This window comes from Ovis canadensis, chromosome 8 (assembly GCF_042477335.2).
Source record: "Ovis canadensis isolate MfBH-ARS-UI-01 breed Bighorn chromosome 8, ARS-UI_OviCan_v2, whole genome shotgun sequence".
In the NCBI taxonomy this organism is placed as follows: Eukaryota; Metazoa; Chordata; class Mammalia; order Artiodactyla; family Bovidae; genus Ovis; species Ovis canadensis.
This window is the reverse complement of record NC_091252.1, coordinates 85093827-85114557: the sequence shown is the minus strand read 5'-3', so window position 1 is coordinate 85114557 and position 20731 is coordinate 85093827. Positions and strand designations below refer to the sequence as shown.

Genomic DNA, 20731 nt, shown 5'->3' with positions numbered 1-20731 from the left:
GTGAGTCAGCTTGCAATGGTGATAGGAGACCGCCTAGTTCTTGTTGCTGAAGCTGAAACGCCAGTACTTTGGCCACCTGATAAGAAGAACTGACTCATTGGAAAAGACCCTGATGCTGGCAAGGATTGAAGTCGGTAGGAGAAGGGGATGACAGAGGATGAGATGGTTGGAAGGCATCACCGACTCGATGGACATGAGTTTGAGTAAAATCCAGGAGTTGGTGATGGGCTTGCAGTCCATGGGGTCGCAAAGAGTCGGACACGACTGAGCCACTGAACTTAAGGCTCTTGTTTCTCACCTTGTCCCTTATCAGCCTTAAGTCTCTTGTTCCTTATCAGATCGGGGGCACTCAAGCCAGTCATGTGAGTTGGGAGGAGACAAGGAACAAAAGAAAATTCTTGTTCGGGCCACTGGGTCGGGTCAGTCAGCGGACAAGCTTGTCCCTAAGTACCTGAATGGTCAGGGCATCAGTCGCAGTGAGGAAATCCCACCAGAGTCGCCATCTGTTACAGAAAGGGGGACTCCTTGCAGGGTCTGAGAGTGGGCTTTTGTGTAACATTGGGAAATTAATGGTTCCAGGAGACACGCATGCTGACAAGGCAAGAGGCTTTTTTGGGAAGGGGCTACAGGGCGGAGAGCAGCAGGGTAAGGGAACCCAGGAGAACTGCTCTGCCACATGGCTTGTAGTCTCAGGGTCTCTGGTGATGGAGTTAGTTTCTGGGTCATCTCTGGCCAATCATTCTGACTCAGGGTCGTCCCTGGTGTCAGAAATGTGTGCTGGTGAGCTTTATTGATATTTCTGAGAGTTTATTTATATAGTGCTTACTTTCCCTTAACCGAATTAAATCCAGGTCAGTTACAAATTCATTTCCATGTAAAGACAGAACCAGAAATCTCCTTGTTTTACTGCTTCGGTTTTTAAAATGCTATTTTTTCCCCTCACTCTGAGGGACCACAGATGGATCAGATGGTTCCTGAGAACCCAGGCAAAAGACTTATATTTTTGGAGAGGAGAAATGGAAGCTCCCTTTTTTGTTTGTTTTGTTTTTAAAGCCTTCCAAAATGATTGTGAACACTGACTGCAGCCATGAAATTAAAAGATGCTTGCTCCTTGGAAGAAAAGCTATGATAAACTTAGACAGCATATTAAAAAGCAGAGACATCACTTTCCCAACAAAAGTCCCTATAGTCAAAGCTATGGTTTTTTCAGTAGTCATGTATGGATGTGAGAGTTGGACGATAAGAAGGCTGAGCACTGAAGAATTGATGCTTTTGAGCGGTGGTGTTGGGCAAGACTTGAGAGTCCCTTGGACAGTAAGGAAATCAAACCAGTCAGTCCTAAAGGAAATCAGTCCTGAATATTCATTGGAAGGACTGATGCTGAAGTTGAAGCTCCAATACTTTGGCCACCTGATGTGAAGAGATGACTCATTGGAGAAGACCTGGGAAAGATGCTGGGAAAGATTGAAGGCAGGAGGAGAAGTGGATGACAGGGGACGAGATGGTTGGATGACATCACTGACTCAATGGACATGAGTGTGAGCAAGCTCCAGGAGATGGTGAAGGACAAGGAAGCCTGGGTTGCTGCAGTCCATGGGGTTGCAAAGAGTCAGACATGACTGAGTGACTAAAGTGAACTGAACTGATGATGATTCATGGTTGAAGTAATATCATTCATCTGCTCTTACTTCCATAGCCTGGGAACATGTCTTATAATGTTGCCAAATGCCTACATGTTTCTAATATACTCCCAAAGATAAAGGACTTTAAGCTGCTTCATTCAAAAGGAAGGTACTCTATAAACTATATCTCAATAACTTTCTATAAATTATATCTCAACTATAACTGTCTGTAAATTATGTCTCAGTAACTGGTTTACATTAAAGATGGAAAGAGAGAAGACTAATAATAGTGGAAGAAAAGAAAAACAATGAACTTGTCCCACCTATGAGCACATCTATTGATCTGTTGTTTAAAAACGTTTTTGAAGCCTTCCCCCACCTCCACTAGGACTAAATGACTGCCTGTGTGTGCATGCATGCTAAGTTGCTTCGGTTGTGTCCAACTCTTTGTGACCCCACAGACTGTAGTCTGCCAGGCTCCTCTGTCCATGGAATTCTCAAGGCAAGAATACTGGAGTGGGCTGCCATTTCTTTCTCCAGAGGATCTTCCCAAGGCAGGAATGGAACCCAGGTCTCCTGCATTGGCAGGCGGATTGTTTTTACCACTGAGCCACCTGTGAAGCCCCTAGGAGCTCTATTGCCAAAGTCTTGAAAAGAGTTTTAGGCCTACAGTTTTATAGCCAGACAAAGTTTCCTTTAAGTGGGAAGGGTGTGTGTATTAGTTTTCTATTTCTGCCATAACACAGACTCAACTGCTCAAATCAAACCCACTATTTTCAGACACTTCTTGTCTGCAGGACAGAAGTCCGAGGTGACTCCCTGAGTTTCACTGCTCTGGTTCTCTCCAGCCTGAAATCAAAGTGTGGACCAGCTGGGCCCTTGGCCTGGGCCCTGAGAGGAATCAGCTTCACACCTCCCTAGATCACTAATAGAAGCCATTTCCTTAGAGTTTCTGGACTGGGAAGCCATTAAGACCCAGGACTAGGAGGCGGTGCCCCAGAAGTTTCTTGCTGGTGGTTTCCTCACCCCTGACTCATTTCTCTCTGTAGGCTCTTCCTCCTTGTAAATTCTCCTGGGGCTTGTTGCCATCCTCCAGTCAAGGCAAGGCCAGATAAAATTTAAAAACTGGCCCCCTAAAAGTACTGTGTGGAGGAGAGGTAGTGCACAGAGAAGAGGGCATGGCAGGAAATGCTGCTGCCAGCAGGCCACCCCACCCCCTCAGAAAGTGGGAGCCCCTGAGTTGGGCAGGGCAGGACAAGGCAGTTCCTCCCTGTGGTTCCCTGCAGAGCTGTGAGAAGACCTGAAATGCTTTAAAAAGCCAGTGAGCAAGTGAATGCATGTACGCGCACAGACACACACACAAACACACCCCTCCCCCTCATTCGATAAATTCATGACACTTCTGCTTTTACCCTTGAACTTGCCAGAGGAAAACCACTAACCAAAGCGAGTTAACGCTCACTTCCCCAAACACTGGCATGTTATCCTTTTGCCTGAGGACAAACCCCAGTGAAGCCCTCAGTTCCTGAAGTAGGAGGAATGGAAGTACAGTTTCCCAAAGTGGGGCTTGGGCTGTGAGGGTGAGGATGGGCACCCCACTTCTACCCTCTGGTCCCAGATCCGTATAGTTACCTGCTGGGGACACAAATATCACGGTGGTACTTGATTGAAGCAGGACTCTGCAAACCTTTCCCTGCAGGCCGTTTGGTTCAGTCTCTGTCTCAGGGGCCCAGCCCGACCTTTGTAGAACAAAAGCAACGGAAGACAACAGACAAATCAATGCGGGGGACAGGAGTGCCACTGTCCTAGCTTACCATCCTCAGATCTAGGGTATATGGGGGTCCCAGAAATGGGTGCCTCACCTCTAGTGAACCTGCTGAGGGGTGCCTCAGCCTGCCTTTGAAGAGCCCTGGCTATGATTTCGGGGCACAGTGGATGCGCTAGGAGCATGGGTGTGCTATGCAGTGCCTTCCTGGTCTAAGGGGCCACGAGAGATGATTCGTGAAGCTGAAGGTGTGAGGAGAGGGTGTATCTGATGATCACTGAGCCCCCCTGACCTAATGAGTACTGGGTTGAGGAGCGCAGATCACGATGGGCATGCCTGGGTTGCCAGGTTTCTTGATTTCCTATGGTATCCAGCTTTGGATTCTGTGCTCCTCGCCTCCTCTGTGATCCCACTTCCTCAGGAGTGGCCTCCACATGCTTTCCATCTCCCCGCATCTTCCTCTCCCTCCTCAAGCCAGCAAAGGACACCATTTTGACTGGTGATGACAGGGCTGGGTAGGGACAGTCCTTGCTCTGCCAAGCGCAGCCCTACAGAGGGATGCACTTGCTGTCACAGGGATTGGGAAGGGATGCCTGTGGGTCCTTTCCCCCTGACAGGAGAGTGTATTCTCAGTTCTGTCTCCTCTCAACAAAAATTTGAAACGATGGACATTAGAGCCCTCAGCTTGTCATAGCTCTCGGACAGACCATGTTATACCTCTCAGGTTGGAACAGACCGTGTTATAGCTATTAGATCAGTGTTACAGCTCCATTATATTTAAAAAATAGCAGGAAAATACATCCTGGAGGCATGAGGGCATGCTGACCCAAAGAAGCGAAGAGAAGAGAGAGAGGGGGAATGAGCACACACGTGTGGGGAAGAGAGAGCACCCCAGCCCTTTGGCTCCTCTTTTTATATGTCTCCCCCCACTCCCCCCTACTGCTGCCCCGGGGCCTGCCCTATGTAAGTTGGACTAGCCAGGAGTGCTGTTCTGCCTGAGGTCCTCACTCTGGTCCTTGCACCTTCCTTTGTTCGCTTTTCACGGGCTTTTCCCTTCCTTGTCTTTTAGCCACCGCCATTTTGGACTCCTGTTTCCTATTCTAACTACCTAACACTCCTTCCTCAAGAGATGGGAGGCCCAATTCTTTAGGAATAGGGGTGTCAAGTTCTTTCTGGCTACTTCCTGCTGAACTGGGATGGCGAGGGGTATTGGGCTTACCCCTCTTGTTAGTCTCAGGCCTCAGAGTCCTTACGGTGGTGTCCATGTAAGGGTGAGTGAGATTTTTCATGGTCGGCTGTAGTTTTATATATCTTTGTTGAACTGGCACTGCATGTTGTAGCTTGTTGACCTGGTGGCAGAGACAACACAGGTTAGACAATTGATAATACATGGAACAGTCATAAGCAGCATCAATATGGCATAACAAGGACTAGTAGGGGCATTAGCCAATTTCAAATTCTGTCGCCAGGATGGCTCAAGTCCCTCCCTGTTCAGGGATCAGAAGACCTATCTCCTGTCTGTTTTGGAATATAACCCCTGCCAAGATATGTTGGCTCTTTAGAGCTGAGCTGAGAAATCTTATCCCCAGAAACCAGATTTTGGGCATTCTCATTACAGTGGCACTCCTCTGTAGTCCTGAATAGGTGTCTGAGATCTTCCCAGGGACTCACAGGTGTGTTGAGTGTCTCCTGTTTTCATCCACAGCTTGACTCGTGAGTAGTGAACCCAGGAGTCATGTCCTGGTACCTTGACTGCTGTGGGGGTAGAAAGTATTAAAGGGTAGGGGCCCTTCCATGTGGGCTGGAGTTGAGCCTTTGGGGACCCATCTTTCCAGACTTTAATTAGGACTTGAGTCCCTGGAGCAGATAGTAGTGACTCCTTAGAATCTTTTGGGTCCTGGTTCACACCCCATAAGTGTGTGTCCTGTTGGAATTGCCCAATGGCCATGGTATAAGACTGGAGGGTCTGAGCCTCTGTATCTAGGAAGAGGTCATGCACTGCACCACGCCAGGCCTCCCCGTCCATCACCAACTCCCAGAGTCCACCCAAACTCATGTCCATTGAGTCAGTGATGCCATCCAACCATCTCATCCTCTGTCGTCCCCTTCTCCTCCCCCCTTCATTCTTTCCCTGCATCAGGGTCTTTTCAAATGAGTCAGCTCTTTGCATCAGATGGCCAAAGGATTGGAGTTTCAGCTTCAACATCAGTCCTTCCAGTGAACACCCAGGACTGGCCTCCTTTAGGATGGACTGGTTGGATCTCCTTGCAGTCCAAAGGATTCTCAAGAGTCTTCTCCAACACCACAGTTCAAAAGCATCAATTCATTGGTGCTCAGCTTTCTTTATAGTCCAGCTCTCACATCCGTACATGACCACTGGAAAAACCATAACCTTGACTAGATGGACCTTTGTTGGCAAAGTAATGTCTCTGCTTTTTAATATGCTGTCTAGGTTGGTCATAACTTTCCTTCCAAGGAGTAGGCGTCTTTGAATTTCATGGCTGCAGTCACCATCTGCAATGATTTTGGAGCCCAGAAAAATAAAGTCAGCCACTGTTTCCACTGTTTCCCCATCTATTTGCCATGAAGTGATGGGACCAGATGCCATGATCTTAGTTGTCTGATTGTTGAGCTTTAAGCCGACTTTTTCACTCTCCTCTTTCACTTTCATCAAGAGGCTCTTTACTTCTTCTTCACTTTCTGCCATAAGGGTGGTATCATCTGCATATCTGAGGTTATTGATATTTCTCCCAGCAATCTTGATTCTCACTTATGCTTCTTCCAGCCCAGCATTTCTCATGATGTACTCTGCAGATAAGTTAAATAGGCAGGGTGACAATATACAGCCTTAATGGACTCCTTTTCCTATTTGGAACCAGATTGTTGTTTCATGTCTAGTGCTAACTGTTGCTTCGTGACCTGAATATAGGTTTCTCAAGAGGCAGGTCAGGTGGTCTGGTATTCCCATCTCTTTCAGAATTTTCCACAGTTTCTTGTGATCCACACAGTCAAAGGCTGAAATAGATGTTTTTCTGGAACTCTCTTGCTTTTTTGATGATCCAGCAGATGTTGGCAATTGGATCTCTGGCTCCTCTGCCTTTTCTAAAACCAGCTTGAACATCTGGAAGTTCACGTTACACGTATTCAGGGAAAGGATAACTCTAAAAGAAGTACTTTGAGGTGTATTTTTCATGGGGTTTTAGTAGATGCAAAATATCCAAATAAAGAGAAACAGTTAAAGAGCAAGCTTCTGGGTGGAAAACGAACAACTTGCGGGGAGTTTGAGCTGCTTACACTATGTCTGAAATGAACAAGCTGTCGGAGCTCTATGAAGAGAGCAATGACCTGTAGATGAATGTGAGGCCTGGTGAGAGTGACCTTCCGCATATCATGGTGGGCGGCGGGAGCCCGGAGCTATCCCAGAACCCCGCCCGCGCAGCCGGTGCCGAGCCACAGCTGGAGGAGGAAGGCCCCACGGAGGAAGAGGCAGCCCAGCCAATGGCCCCAGAGGGGCCCCAGCCCTGGGGAGCAGCCAGGCCAGATCACGGGCCCTGAATTCGAGAGCGAAGGCCAGGGCGAGAAATTCGATGACTGGGAGGACGACTATGACTCTCCAGAAGAGGAGCCGCTCAGCGGTGAGGGCTACAGAGTATCAGTGGTCCTTGAAGAAGCCACCAAGATGTTTCTGAGAACCTCCAGAGCCAGAGAAGCAGCTCTGGATGGCGGGTTTCAGATGCATTCTGAGAAGACCCTGTTTGATCAGTTGGCTTTTATCGGAGAGTTTTCACTTATGGTTGTCAATCGTCTGACTGAAGAACTCGGCTGTGATGAGATCATTGATAGAGAGTAGTTAAATGCTGTTAAGAGAGGAGGAAGCTGCTTGAGGAGAGACCCAGCATTCCACTGTCTTTGGGGTTCATTCCAAATAGTTCTGTGCCAATGAAAAGCTTGATCTTCCCTCCCACCCCACCTCCCACCCCCTGCCAACTTAAAAAAAAAAAAAAAGCAGAGTAGAAAAAGGTAGTGACTGCACAGTTATGAAAAAAGAGGAAAATTGTTAAAGCTTGGGCTTCCCTGGTGGCTCAGAGGTTAAAGCATCTACCTCCAATGCGGGAGACCTGGGTTCGATCCCTGGGTCGGGAAGATCCTCTGGAGAAGGAACTAGCAACCCACTCCAGTGTTCTTGCCTGGAGAATCCCATGGACAGAGGAGCCTGGTAGGTTACAGTCCACGGAGTTGCAAAGAGTCAGACACGACTGAGCAACTTCACCTAATAAAGTATTTTAGTACTGTTGAAATCTGTTTTCAAGAATGTCCAGAGACACTTATGGCTTTGACTTTGTTGTTTATTCAGGTTAATTTCCTCTTATTGGGGAAGATAATCTTTCATGTTTCACTGTAAGGAATGGCTTTGCAAGAATAAGTTATGACCAAGATAGACTGCCAGTCAAGAGCCCACTGATGATAATTATATGAGAAAAAAAATGACTGATTTATCCACCTTAGGACATAAGATGTCTTTGAGTTATTCGGACTCAAAGCATATTGAGAAAACTTTAAAGATTCAACTTTGTGAGCTATCCAAGCTGTGGTTATCAAAGGCTAAATTTTGCTGTAAAATAAATCTTCCACCCAGTGTTCCTCAGGATCTCAAAGGATAATCTAGTCCCCAAAGAGGTATGTGTCATGTGTGCTATATCTTAAAACGTGTTTCCAAGAACAACGGAGATTTTGTTTGTACGTTTATCTTGATCATTTTTAAAGCTACTGTAATCTTTAATTCAAGAAAATTAGTTGCCTTGAACATTTTTAAAAGGCAAAAGTTAAGACATCCTTAATAAAGTTTCAAATTTAGACTGTAAAATGTACATGAAGGTACAAAGAATACAAACTCTTTCAAACATCCTTATATACTAGAGAATTTTCTGTTTCTCTTGCTCTCTTTTTTCATTTAGCTTTACAGCAAAAGACTGGTTGAACTTCATAATGTAAGAAATGTTAAGTGAAAATTGTCCAGTAAAAGGAAAGCCTTACATCTAAAAAAAAGACATTATGAACAGCCCTTAAAAGTTTTAAATCTTCCCAGAAATCCACCTCAGTATTTGAAGTTTCCCTCTGTCTCCTCCTCTAATTAAGATTGTTTTTGGTTATGCACCATCATTCAAGATAATAAAAATTTCTTGTTCTGTGTTAAAAAAAAAATCAAGCTTCTGAAATTCAGGTGGCAGTGATGCTCACTGAAATTTGTAAGCTATGAAGGCTTCATCACAGAAATCTCCCTGTTACCCATGTGTGTATAGAAGGAGAAAAACCCATGGTGGATTGCCTTACATGAATTGGGAGAATCTTAAAGTGTTTTTATGGCAGCACAAGTTAGTAGAGGCCAGTAATCCACAGGCAGCACAAGTTAGTAGAGGCCACAGGGAATTTCTCAACAAGACCTGGTCCACAGGTCTGTTGACATTGCCTGTGGGATTAGTTACCTGGTCAGAAGGGAAGTCATCCACAAATACCAGGCTGCTAGGAGCTGTGGCATTGATGACAACTTTAAGTTAAGAGTACAGACAACCCCTCTCCAGAGTCTTGTTCCCCATGGGATCTCACTGTCTGGGGAACAATGAAAACAATGGATCAATGGATGGCCCCTGAAAGTCTAGTTAAAAATGAGTTCTCTGGACTTCCCTGGTGATCCAGTTGCCAAGAGTCCAGCACTCTCAATGCAGGGGCCCAGGTTCAGTCCCTGGTTGGGGAACCAGATCCTGCATGCACAACTAAGAAGGCAGCATCCTGCAACTAAGAGACCGACGTGATCATAAATGCTCTACATAAACATCTACCCATTTGAGATGGGCAGGTACCTGAAAGGGGTTACCAAATAGCCCAGCCCATCAGCTGTCCTGATGAACCATTTGCTGTGATGGCTTGTGCTGGGCCTTTGATCTGGAGAAGAGGCCCAGTTCCAGGTCTTGTTGAGAAATTATAATAGTTATATATTGTTATGTAACAAATTACACTGCAAGCTAAATGGCTTGCATAACAGTAAACAGTGGTTTCTGTTGCTTTGGGACTGGGTTAGCTTGGAGATATTGGCAAGGGGCCACCTGATGGGAAGAACTGACTCATTTGAGAAGACCCTAATGCTGGGAAAGGTTGAGGGCAGGAGGAGAAGGGGGCGACAGAGGATGAGATGGTTGGATGGCATCACCGACTCAATGGAGATGAGTTTGTGTAAACTCCAGGAATTGGTGATAGACAAGGAGGCTTGGTGTGCTGCGGACCATGGGGTCGCAAAGAGTCAGACATGACTGAGTGACTGAACTGAACTGAACGGATACTATTGTGAGATAGACAGTCAGGTCAGAAGTATGAATGTGGAAATCCCTACTATGGTAGCCCTTACCCAATGGTATTTTACTAACTACAAAGATTGTCCATTCATGTCAGAAATCCAGGCGATGTGAAATGAGCATGGTGTGGATCTGTGGACCCAGGGATAAGCACTGTTAGCAAGGCCTGGCACAGCTGTCCACTGACTGCCTGGAGCCCTGAGCCTCACTTCAGAAACAGGGAGGCCATGACGATACTGCAGTCCCTGTGCATAATGCTAGCAACATGCTAGGTCCAACATGAATGTGGGAGTCGTTTCTGTTTCTTCAGGTTCACTTACCTGAGCCCATGGTCATGCGGCTCACTGGGAAAGAAGGAAAGGACTTCTGCACTTACTGTGGTGATCAAAGGGCACTCCTCACTGGAACGTGGCTTCCTTCTCTGGGGATGCATTCTGAAAAGGGGCTCTCCCAGGGTCCAGCCCCAGTGGATCCAGGGAATTCGAGGCAGGGACGGAGTCGGCGTCTAGGAAAGGACTATTTAATTAGCAAAGAGAGATTAGGAAAGAATAGTGTAGTAGGAAAATAGTGGAGAAAAGAGGCTGAATAACTTGGTTTATGTGGAAAACCAATAAAACTCTGAGACAAGGAGTTTGCACTGTCTACGTAGGCCACTGGTGCTCACTTGAATAGCGGAGGGTGCCCTGCCTTGGGCTCCCTCTGGCGTGGGTATTAGAAGCCAGGGCAAAAAAGTAGACTTGGTGAGCCTGCGCTCCAGATGGGAATTCAGCCAGAAATGGAGAAAAAGACAACGCAGGGGAAACCAGTCTTTCCAGAAACTGGTCCATTTTCTTTATTTTCCAGGTCCACTTTTTATACTTTTAGCTGTACATAGAGATAAATGTGTTCTCAGCGTACCTTTGTTCTTACAAGGGTCTTACATTTGTTTTACAATATCTTCTGGTCTGGAGACCGATTAACATTTTATGGCCCCACCTTTCTTTCTATTGATAAAGGTTAATCAGAAAGCTTGTTTCCCCTTAAGATTTACTTAGTCTTAAGATAGTGATAAAGTTGCATTTTTACATAGCAAGGACACAGTGATTTACAACAAAGAAAGAGGAGTACAGTGACCTATAACAAAAGAGAAAATTCATTAACTCAAAAAGTCTAGTATTGCTAACATCAAAACTACTATATTTCTTTTTCTACATTCCAATTACATTGATTAACATACTCCCAGGTGCCTAAGGATATGGAGGCCTGGCAGCAATCATTAACTCAGCAATGAAACCCCTCACCAACATAATTTCTAACTAACTCGCTAATACTAATAATTTTCTAACTTTTCAAAAGAATCTGTTTTTGGAAAGTTTAAAGTGTCTCATTCCTCTCACGGTTGGGAGGCTGTAAACAATCAGATGTGGCCGGATAATCCTGTCAGGCAGGCTAGAGAGCCATCAGAGGAGTTTTTGGATGGAAACACCCTTGTCATGCCCAGGAGATTTAAACTGGAGTCCTAAGTTAACTCCTTTACAGAGAGAGGTGGTGGGGGATAGCCCCCCATAATGTCAGAAGTATAGGTGAAAGGCATAAGGCAGCAAGGCAGGCAAACTCTGGTTTTGGGGGCAGATGCATGAGCAGATCCAGGGAGGCTCCCTTAAGGCCCGATTCGCCTTTGCCTGTCGGGCCCCTTAACCTCATGACCTTTGCCATGGGCAGGATTCCCCAAGCCGGCTCCCAGCAGGGCTCCGTTCTAGAAATGAAATGCTCCTCAGAAGCAGCCCCCACATGCTGTCCATCTCCGGCAGCACACTGGGTTCGATGCTGAAAGTCCTCTTCCATCTAGGCTTTTCCTGCAGAGCCGTCTGGCATATATCCAGAAAGGCTGTGTGTTGGCCAATCCTGGGTACGGACCTGGTGGGCAAGGGGAGATATCCATGATGTGCAATTTCTGCCCAGCAGGGGACTTCTCCTTCTCCACAAAGAAGGGAGGGGCACTGGCTCTATGGAGTGTTGGGGATGGAGCAGGAGGGACCATGCTTGCTCTGCCAGGCCAGCCCTGCACCTTTACTCTGCTCTCACATAACTGAGGGGAGGAGGCCTATGGGCCTTTTTCTGCCAACCCGGCCCTCACCTGTCTTTTGCCTTCACAGATGCTCACTCTCTTTGCTATAACTTTACCATCAATTCTCAGCCCAGACCTGGACAACCATGGTGTGTGGTTCAAGGCCAGGTGGACGGAAATGTTTTTCTCTCCTGTGACTGTGGTCGTGCTAAGATCCAATTCACAAGTCCACTGGGGGAGGAGGTGAAAACGACAAAGGCCTGGGAAACACAGACTGAAACACTCAGAGACATCGGGGACTTGCTCAGGGAGCAGCTGCCTGATGTTACGTCAGAGAAACACAAGGTCACAGGTGAGTTAGAAAGTCCAAGTGCAGAAGGAGCAGGCAAGGGGCTTAAACTCATTCATTGTTTCTGGGTAAAAAATAAAATGGAGGATATTGGTCCTTCCCTAGTAGTCCAGTGGAAGGAGCGGGCCTTGGAGGAGAGAACAGGGCCAGATTAGCTGGGCTCAGGGGAGGTGGACCCAGGTGGGGCAAAGAATCTGTCAAGCCCAGAGGCTGAGCTCTTTGCCACGGTGGGGGCAGACCCTCTTGCTGGGAGCCAGTGTGAGGAATCCCGCCCGTGACAAGGTCATGAGGAAGGAAGCTGACATACGCAAGGCGTGCTCAGACTTCAGGGACCCCTCTGGAAATTCCTAAGCATGTACCCCAACAAAAATCTGCCGGCTTTTGTGCTCTGCTTTTCTACTCTTCTGACATTTTCTGGAAAAAGTCAATTCAGGGCTTTAGTCTTCTGCATTTGAAAGAGTGTTTCAATCCAAAAAACCCTCTGATGGCTTTCTAGCCTGCCTGCAGGACTCATACAGCTGCGCGTGTGAATGTTTGAGGCCTCCTGACCGCAGGAGGCACAGGAAGCTTAAAACATCCTAGGAATGTAGGGGCTTCCGAGGAGTCAAAATCTTTAGAATAGGACTGATTAAAGGTTTCATTTGTTGAGTCAATATTTGCTGCCAAATTTTCACATCCTTTATTTGTAGATATAGTTGGTATACAGAAAAACAAGTAGTAGACCTTGTATTAGCAACATTAGATCTTTGAGTTAAGTACCTTCTTTGTTATATCCCACTGCACCTTTGTTCTATAGAGATGTAACTTTAATGTTAATGCTTTAAGGAGATGTAGATTAAAGAAAAACACTTCAGGGGAAACAAGATTAACATTCATTAAGGAAGAGAGCCAAAAAGTGTTAACAAGCCTCTTGGCCAGAAGATAATGTAAATCACCTGAGACCTTTTGTATACAAAATGATGTATAGAAAGAGTCTGAGCTGCGAACTCTACATAATCTTGTGTTACCCATTGATCTCTGTGTTTTATCAAAAGTATAAAAGGCCTTCTGAACAATAAAGGTGGGGGCCAGCTTCTGGGGCCAGTTTCTCGGACCAGTTTCTCTAACTAGTCTCCCGGCCTGGTTTCTTGGGGCTCTGGCTCCCCCCGTGTCTCTCTCTCTTTCTTCTTCTCTCTCTTTCCCTCTCTCTGCTCTTTACTTTAACTTCAGGCTGAATCTCCACCTGGGGCGCGGAGGCTCGCCAGGTCTACTTACTTGCCCCGGCTGTTAAGACCCGCGAGAAAGGGAGCTTAAGGCGAGGCACCCTTAGATATTCAAGCGGGCGCCGGTGGCCCAACGTAGATGGTGCAAATTCCTTGTTTGGAATTTTATTGGCCTTCCGCGTAAACCAAGCTATTCAGCCCTCTTCCTCCACTTAATCTTCTTACTACACTATAGTTTCTTAATCTAATCTTACATTAATAAATAAACAAGTCTTTCCACGCCGACGCCGTCCACCCTTCGAATTCCCTGGATCCACCGGGGCTGGACCCCGGCACCCTCTCACCTTGCAGGGCAGGATGACATGTTGGTGTGAAGACGATGGACACATCAGTGGATCCTGGCAGTTCGGCATCAGTGGACAAATGTGCTTCCTCTTTGATTCGGAGAATGGACACTGGACCGTAGTTCATTCTGGAGGGAGACGGATGAGAGAGAAGTGGGAGAAGGACAGAGCTGTGAGCAACTTCTTCAAGAAGGTCTCCATGGGCCACTGTCGGGCCTGGCTTCGGCATTTCTTGGTGCGCTGGGAGGAAATGTTGCCAACCATGGGTAAGTGAGACCAGAAGAAAGAAGCAGTAGTCCACTCAGGGTGACATGGACCCACCCCTCTGTGTGTATGTGTGTGTGTGTGTGTGTGTGTGTAAAAGTGACCTATTCGAGGTGAGTAGTTCCTGGGAGAACAATGGCCCTGGGGATGCTCTGTGATCCTCTTTCCTCTTCCACCTCCTGACATCTCTCCCTCATAGCAAAGGCCTTTGAATCACTGTACATGGATTCTTGCTGACCCCTAACATGAGGGCACCACTCCGATTCTAGAGATTTCCTTCTTACTGACCCCCTCTCTACAACCTTTTAAAAAATATCAGCTCTTCTAGTTCTGGAAATCTGTCAATACTGCCTCAAACATCAGCTCCTGAGAGGACTTAATCTGTTCCCATCCTCATGTCACCTCATCTGATGTCACGCAGGACTGAGTGGCTGTGTGGGGACCCTCTCTCGCCCATTCACTGTCTGAGCTCTGTGGAGATGGGGCTCCTCCCTTCCCCCATCTCACCTCAGGACCTGTCACAGGGGCTGCCATATGGTTGGTTCAAATGACTGCATGACACGAGACAGACTTGTGAACATAGCAGGGGAAGGACAGGGTAGGATGAATTGAGACGGTAGCAGGGACATATATACGTACTAAGATGCGGAAAATAGCTAACCAGTGGGTAGACGCTATATAACACAGGGAGCCCAGGCTGGTGCTATGTGATGACCTAGAGGGGCGGGATGGGAGCGGGAAAGAAGGTTCAGGATGGAAGGGATATATGTATCTAATTATGGCTGATTTTCATTGTCCTATAACAGAAACCAACACAGCATTGTAAAGAAACTATGCACTAATGACTCCATAGTAGGGTACCTGGGTCCGGGGGGCTGAAAAGGCATCTGCTTAGTTTAGGGATCGGAACAAAGGCTTCACTCTCACATGCCTTACAGCATCACCAACTGAAGCTCCCCTCACAGTCAACTCCGTGGCCACAGCCATCAAGCACATCACCTGGATCCTCCCTGTGGTCCTCACCAGTTTCATCATAACTGTCTTCCTGGGCTGAGTCCTTTCCAGGAGCAGGTACTGAGGGAAGAATTCAGAGGGAAGGCAGGGGCACAGGGCCTGGTGTGAGATCAGGGAAGGTGAATCCCAGCCAACCTCTGCCCCTCACTGAACCTCCTCATCCTGGAAATGAGCAGGTGAATAAGACCCCATATCACCTGAGAGCAAGAACTCCAGACCCAACTCCAAAGGCCCGTCCTCACAGGAAGTGGCCTGGGTCAAGCAGGCAAGGCAGGAGCCCCACAGCAGAGATTGGGGAAAGGGCTGAGGCCAGGCCTGTGCTCCTGGAGCAGCAGCAGGTCTGACTCAGCCTGTGGCCTGCACATCATCAGCCTCCTGGGAACCCAGAGCCCCATCACTGAGCGGCCCTGCCTTGAGCAGAGGTGCCTGGGGATGGGTGGGCCTGAGCTGGGGTGGAGGTGCTCAGCGGGGGGACCAGGAAGAGATGGGGGCCAGGGACCCTGGTCCTGAGAGCTGTGTGTGCTGCTGGCTTAGAGGCTGGAGGGCCACGAAGGAAGGAGGTTTCCCTGTAGCCCCCCAAGGCTGTCAGGAAGCAAGGCCCCTCCTCCCCAGACCTGCCCCCTGAGGGAGGATCAGGACAGGAGTAAAGGGAACAGATTGACTCCTTACTGGCTTCAGTCACAAGCCTAAGCAGGTGATCTGTGTGTCAGGGAAAGGTTCTCATGCACAGACCTGGGGGACAGGGGCGTGGCTTTAATCCCTGGGAAGAGGCAACACGGGGGACCTGGTAGCCTCAGTGGAGGTGGCTGGTGAAGAGGTAAGTGACTGGGAGAGCAGGAGAAAGATGGAAGGACAGCGTTAGAGCCCTAGTCAGGACAGCCAGGTGGGGAAGATGGGCCTCTCTGGACACCTGGACAGCCCTGGCCACCCCTACCCATGCATGTTCCTGGCACCTGGACACAGTGCAGACCCCAGATGGGAGTGGAATCAACCAGGAGGTGATTTTAGTGGGTGTCAGCAATAGAACATACTTCCAAAAACAGTGGTCATGATGAAATTATCCAATCGCTTTGTGTTCCTTTCTTAAACTTCTACATGCGTAGTTTCCACAGATGTCAATAGGAAACCCAGCCTCACTGAATGAGAAGACACGAAATGGCACTGCCTGTGCTGAGGCCTCAGCACACTCCTAGTTCAGGGCTCAGTCACCCATGAAGTCAGCAAAGGCCAGGAACCCCGTGATAACAGAGAGATGGAGCCCTCTGTCACAGGCTTTGACCTCTCTAGGTCATTCACAATCTCTTCGGATGGAAATAATGACCAAAGACAAGGACCCATTTACGAAGAATTAGGAGGCCTTGTCAGTCTCAACAGGTGATAGATGGCTTCACTCTTCATCGCCAGATAGATAGCCCTGAGATGAGAATTCTGAGATAGTAAAACGCTGGTTGGAGGTTGTACAAAAGGAAACGAATGAAACGAACACCAAGGGAAGAAAAGTCTTTCATAGTGGTTACGAGTGTCATTTGGAGAACAAGAACACTTAAGACGTCTCCAGGTGACAGCTCTGGATCCCAGTCTCCCTGCCAACTTGGAAACAGACATTTCAAGCTGAGTCCTCAAACTTTTTCTAAAGAGCAATTACATTGGTCCACAAAATGTCTTGGGCTCCTCTGGAACAGAAACAACTAGAGAACATATTATTGATGACCCTGCAGGTAATGGCTGTCTTCTATCCCTTTCATGTTGCTGTTCAGTCATGTCTGACTCCTGCGACCTCACAGAATGCAGGATGCTAGGCTTCCCTGTATTTCACTATCTCCCAGAGTTTAGTCAAACAGTCAATCCTAAAGGAAATCAGTCCTGACATTCATTAGGCTGATGCTAAAGCTGAAGCTCCAATACTTTGGGCATTTGATGCAAAGTACTGACCCACTGGAAAAGACTCTGATCCTGGAAAGACTGAAGGCAGAAAGAGAAGGGGACAACAGAGGATGAGATGGTTGGATGGCTTCACTGACTCAATAGACATGAGTTTGAGCAAGCTTTGGGAGTTTGTGATGGACAGGGAAGCCTGGCGTGCTGCAGTTCATGGGGTCTCAAAGAGTGGGACATGACTGAGTGACTGAACTGAACTGAATTGAACTCACCTCTGGCCATGTGTTTCTCCAGTATAACATCAGGCAATTGCCCCTTGAGGAAGTCCCCGATGTCTCTCAGTGTTTCTCTCTGTGTTTCCCAAGTGTTCATAGTTTTCACCTCCTCTCCCAATGGGCTTGTGGATTAGATCATGGTGCCACCACAGTCATAGGAAAGAAAAACATTCTCATCTACCTGGCCTTGAGCCACACACCATGGCTCTCCAGGACTGGGCTGAGGATCAATGGTGAATTGTAGCAACGAGAGTGAGCATCTGTGAAGGAAAACGCAGGTGAGGGCAGGTTTTGGAGAAGAAGACCCATTACCTTCTCCCCCCACTTATGTGAGAGCAGAGGAAAGCTGCAGGGCTGGGTTGGTAGAGCAGGAAGGCCCCCCTGCCCCCTAACAACACTTATAGGCTGAGCAAGCGGAGAAACCACACAACATTATGTCTACTCTGCTCATAAGGCCCACACAGAACCCAAAGCTGCGGAAAGGAGAATTCACAATTGGGGTCACAGGGCTTAGCAAGGCCAGGGAGATGCTGCTGATCTACTACTTTGATGGGTCTTGGGATCCTGGAGAAGGCCTGGCCCACAAGGCATGAAAGAGAAAATCCAGAACTTCCGAGGCAGGTGGAAGAGGAGGGGATCAAAGGCTCAGAGAAGTGAATGTGCCAGGGTGGACACGGTATGAAAGGGCAGGAAAGTGTGCAGTCCCCCAGGTTCTATGGAGCCCGAGAGGAAAGAACGGATGAGAAGCATCTCCAACAGCGCCAGGGTGACTTTTGCTGAAGGTGAGGGATGGTGGCAGAACTGGTGTTCCTGTGCGCTTCCAGCAGGAGTGAGGATGGAGAAGGTGGAAGAGGTGATGCCAGGGGGAGTGCCCTATGTCAGAAACAAAGCAGATGCAGCGGCCAAGGGGACCAGAGAGCCCCCCTGTAGCCAGGCCTCACTGCAGAGAGTACCATGCTGGCTCCTAACACAGGGTGATCCTAGAGGCAGACAGATGAGCAGTGAGGCCGGTTAAAAACTACATGATTGAAAGGAAAAATTATATAACAAAACAGACAAACACAAGGCTGGATGTTCAGGAAGCTGAGTGCAGACATCCCAACCAAATGTCCAAGTCCTTTGTGCAATATCCAGCACTGAGTCAGGTCTTATATTCAGAATCCATTCCTAGAGACAGAGATGCCAGGCATCAGCAAGGAGGGCCCTCTTATCACCACAGCAAGTGCAGAAGTCCTTCTGGCCTTGGAAGCCACACGGTCATTGACTGGGGTAAGTGTACACTTGGCAGAGGAGCCACCCCACATTCATAAGGACCTAGAGTGGGACTGTCATCATGTCCAGCAGTCTGAAACATCATCATGGCCCGCCTGTTATTACTGTGGTGCCTGAGATCTGTGTAAGGAATACACATCTGTCCCACGTCCTGCCCACAGGAGTGCCACCCATTCACTGGTCCTCATAGTGCTCATTTCACATCCACTGCATTTGCATATGAATGAAAAATCTTCACAGTTAGTAAATTACCAGGTGGTGAGGGCTACCATAGAAGCGATTTTCAAGTTCACACTTCTGACATGGACCTTCATCCCCCAATAGTACGTGTAAAGAATATCATATCCTGGAGAAAATGACAGAGTAACAACCTTCAATCCTCCAGGGCTGCAGGACTGTCATCCCTATCCTATCTCCATTTAATTCCCAGTGTGGCCCATAGATTTCTACAATTGTACATATGACATATTTCAGCCTTTGCAGACCATGGTTTTCTGTTACAACTGCTGTCCTAGCACAAAAGCAGTCAAGGACGATTGGTGACTGATGACCTGCTCTTTGGGCAGATGACTCAGCAGAATCTGTGACGTCAGAGGTATCTGTCTGTGGTCAGAAAGATGCTATGTGCCGAATATGACATGTTACTTGGAGGTTCACAACACAGATCCTTTATGTCCTGAAGCAAGGCCATGAGATTTGTAATGGGGAATGCAACATCATTTAATGTGGCTCCTGGTATGGTCCTGGGGGCTGGTGGAGGTGAGGCCTCTGGTCATGAAATGTCAGCGTTGTCTATCATGATCTGGGCTCACCAACCCCTAATCATTAGTTCAGATAGACCAGCCATCAGAGGATTAAAGTGATATTGTGGTTTGGCATAAGAAGGGCCAGAGGCAACAAATAAGAGAGAGCAGCAGGTGGCCTAGGCCTGACATCAGAATTGTTTTAGCACCACTGTTCTCCAGGGCCTGCCCCTGTGGCTCAGCAGTAAGGAATCCACTTGCAATGTTGGAGCGGGAGTAGATGTGGGATCTGTCCCTAAGTGAGAGAAGATCCCGTGGAGGAGAGCATGGCAACCCACTCCAGTGTTCTTGCCTGGAGAATCTCTTGGACAGAGGACCCTCGTGGGCTATAGTCATAAAGAGTTGGACATGACTGGAGTGTCTTAGCATGCACACACTATTCTCTGCTAATGCCAGAGCCTTCATGCAGTGTCCCCTATATCTCCATGGACCATAGAAGCCACTCTAGAACAGAGGGGGTCAGGGGACATTAGCCTATATCTGCTGGACCCACACTCCTTTCACATTCACACCACCCAGAACATACAAGGCAGGACAGAGCAAGTTTTTGGTTCAGAAACAGCCAGCTAAGCATCCTTGCACTAGGCCCTAAGGGATGAGTCATCTGTTACTATTACTATTACTATTACAGGGCAGTCACATTGTTCTTTTTTTTTTTTTTTTTTCAGGTCGTCTTTGCCTGCTCTTGTAGCACAAACGTGGAGATGTATAATGCACACAGACACCAAATAGCCTGTCGAGACCAACAGTGTTACTCTCTGTCTTTTAAAGAAAAGGTTCTCCAACTCCTGTCTTAAATAATAGCTATTATAGGCCACGTCTCCATAGTCTCAGGGAATATGAATGTGGGACCGAAGGGTAGAAGTGGGGGTGCCCGTCCTCACCCTCGTGCCCTGTGTCACACACTTTGGGAAACTCTTCTCCCATCTCTCCTGCTTTATGTCCTGGGGGCCAGGCTGGGAGGCTTCTGCTGGGGTGAATTCTCAGGCAAGAGGATAGGGTGCCAGTTGACAAGAGGGCAGGTTTAGGATCCCTTCACAGATGGGAAGTTGTTGAGGCCCTGAGCTTCTTGGGATGGGAAGGGATATGGAAAAAATAGTGTTGTAACCAAGCAGGACTCTAAGGAGGCTTCTTAGGTAGACTCCAGCCATCTCCCTTCCCCCACCTCCTGCACCGCACCCCCCCACACCCCACCCAAGTGACGGACTCCACCTAGACCTTTGCCCATCTCCCTCCCCGCCCCCTGCCGCCCCAGGCCCGCCCAACGCAACTGGACAGACTCCACCCAGCCTTCCCCTGAACCCCGTGGGTTCGGTCCCTCGGGAGCGGCCTCCACCTGTCCTGCACTAGCTCCAGTGGCTCCAAATTCCCGAGAGGCGGCCCGCGGATTGGAGCAGCATTTCTTGCTGTTACCCGGGCTCCCATTTCTCCCAGCTTTCCCTCCCTCTATGCTGTGATTCACCCAGATCGTGTCTTTTACATGCCAGGGCGGGGAGGGGAGCCGGGGCGGGGGACGAGGGACGGCAACAAGCTGGGGAGTGGGGGCAGG

The 20731-nt window shown here is 48.2% G+C and overlaps 2 pseudogenes; both read left to right on the top strand.

The window, feature by feature from the left end:
• Nucleotides 1-5327: 5327 nt before the first annotated feature.
• Nucleotides 5328-9360, top strand: LOC138444658 (tyrosine-protein kinase RYK-like; annotated as a pseudogene).
• On the top strand, nt 6685-7323 carry LOC138444951 (EP300-interacting inhibitor of differentiation 1-like; annotated as a pseudogene).
• Nucleotides 9361-20731: the final 11371 nt, after the last annotated feature.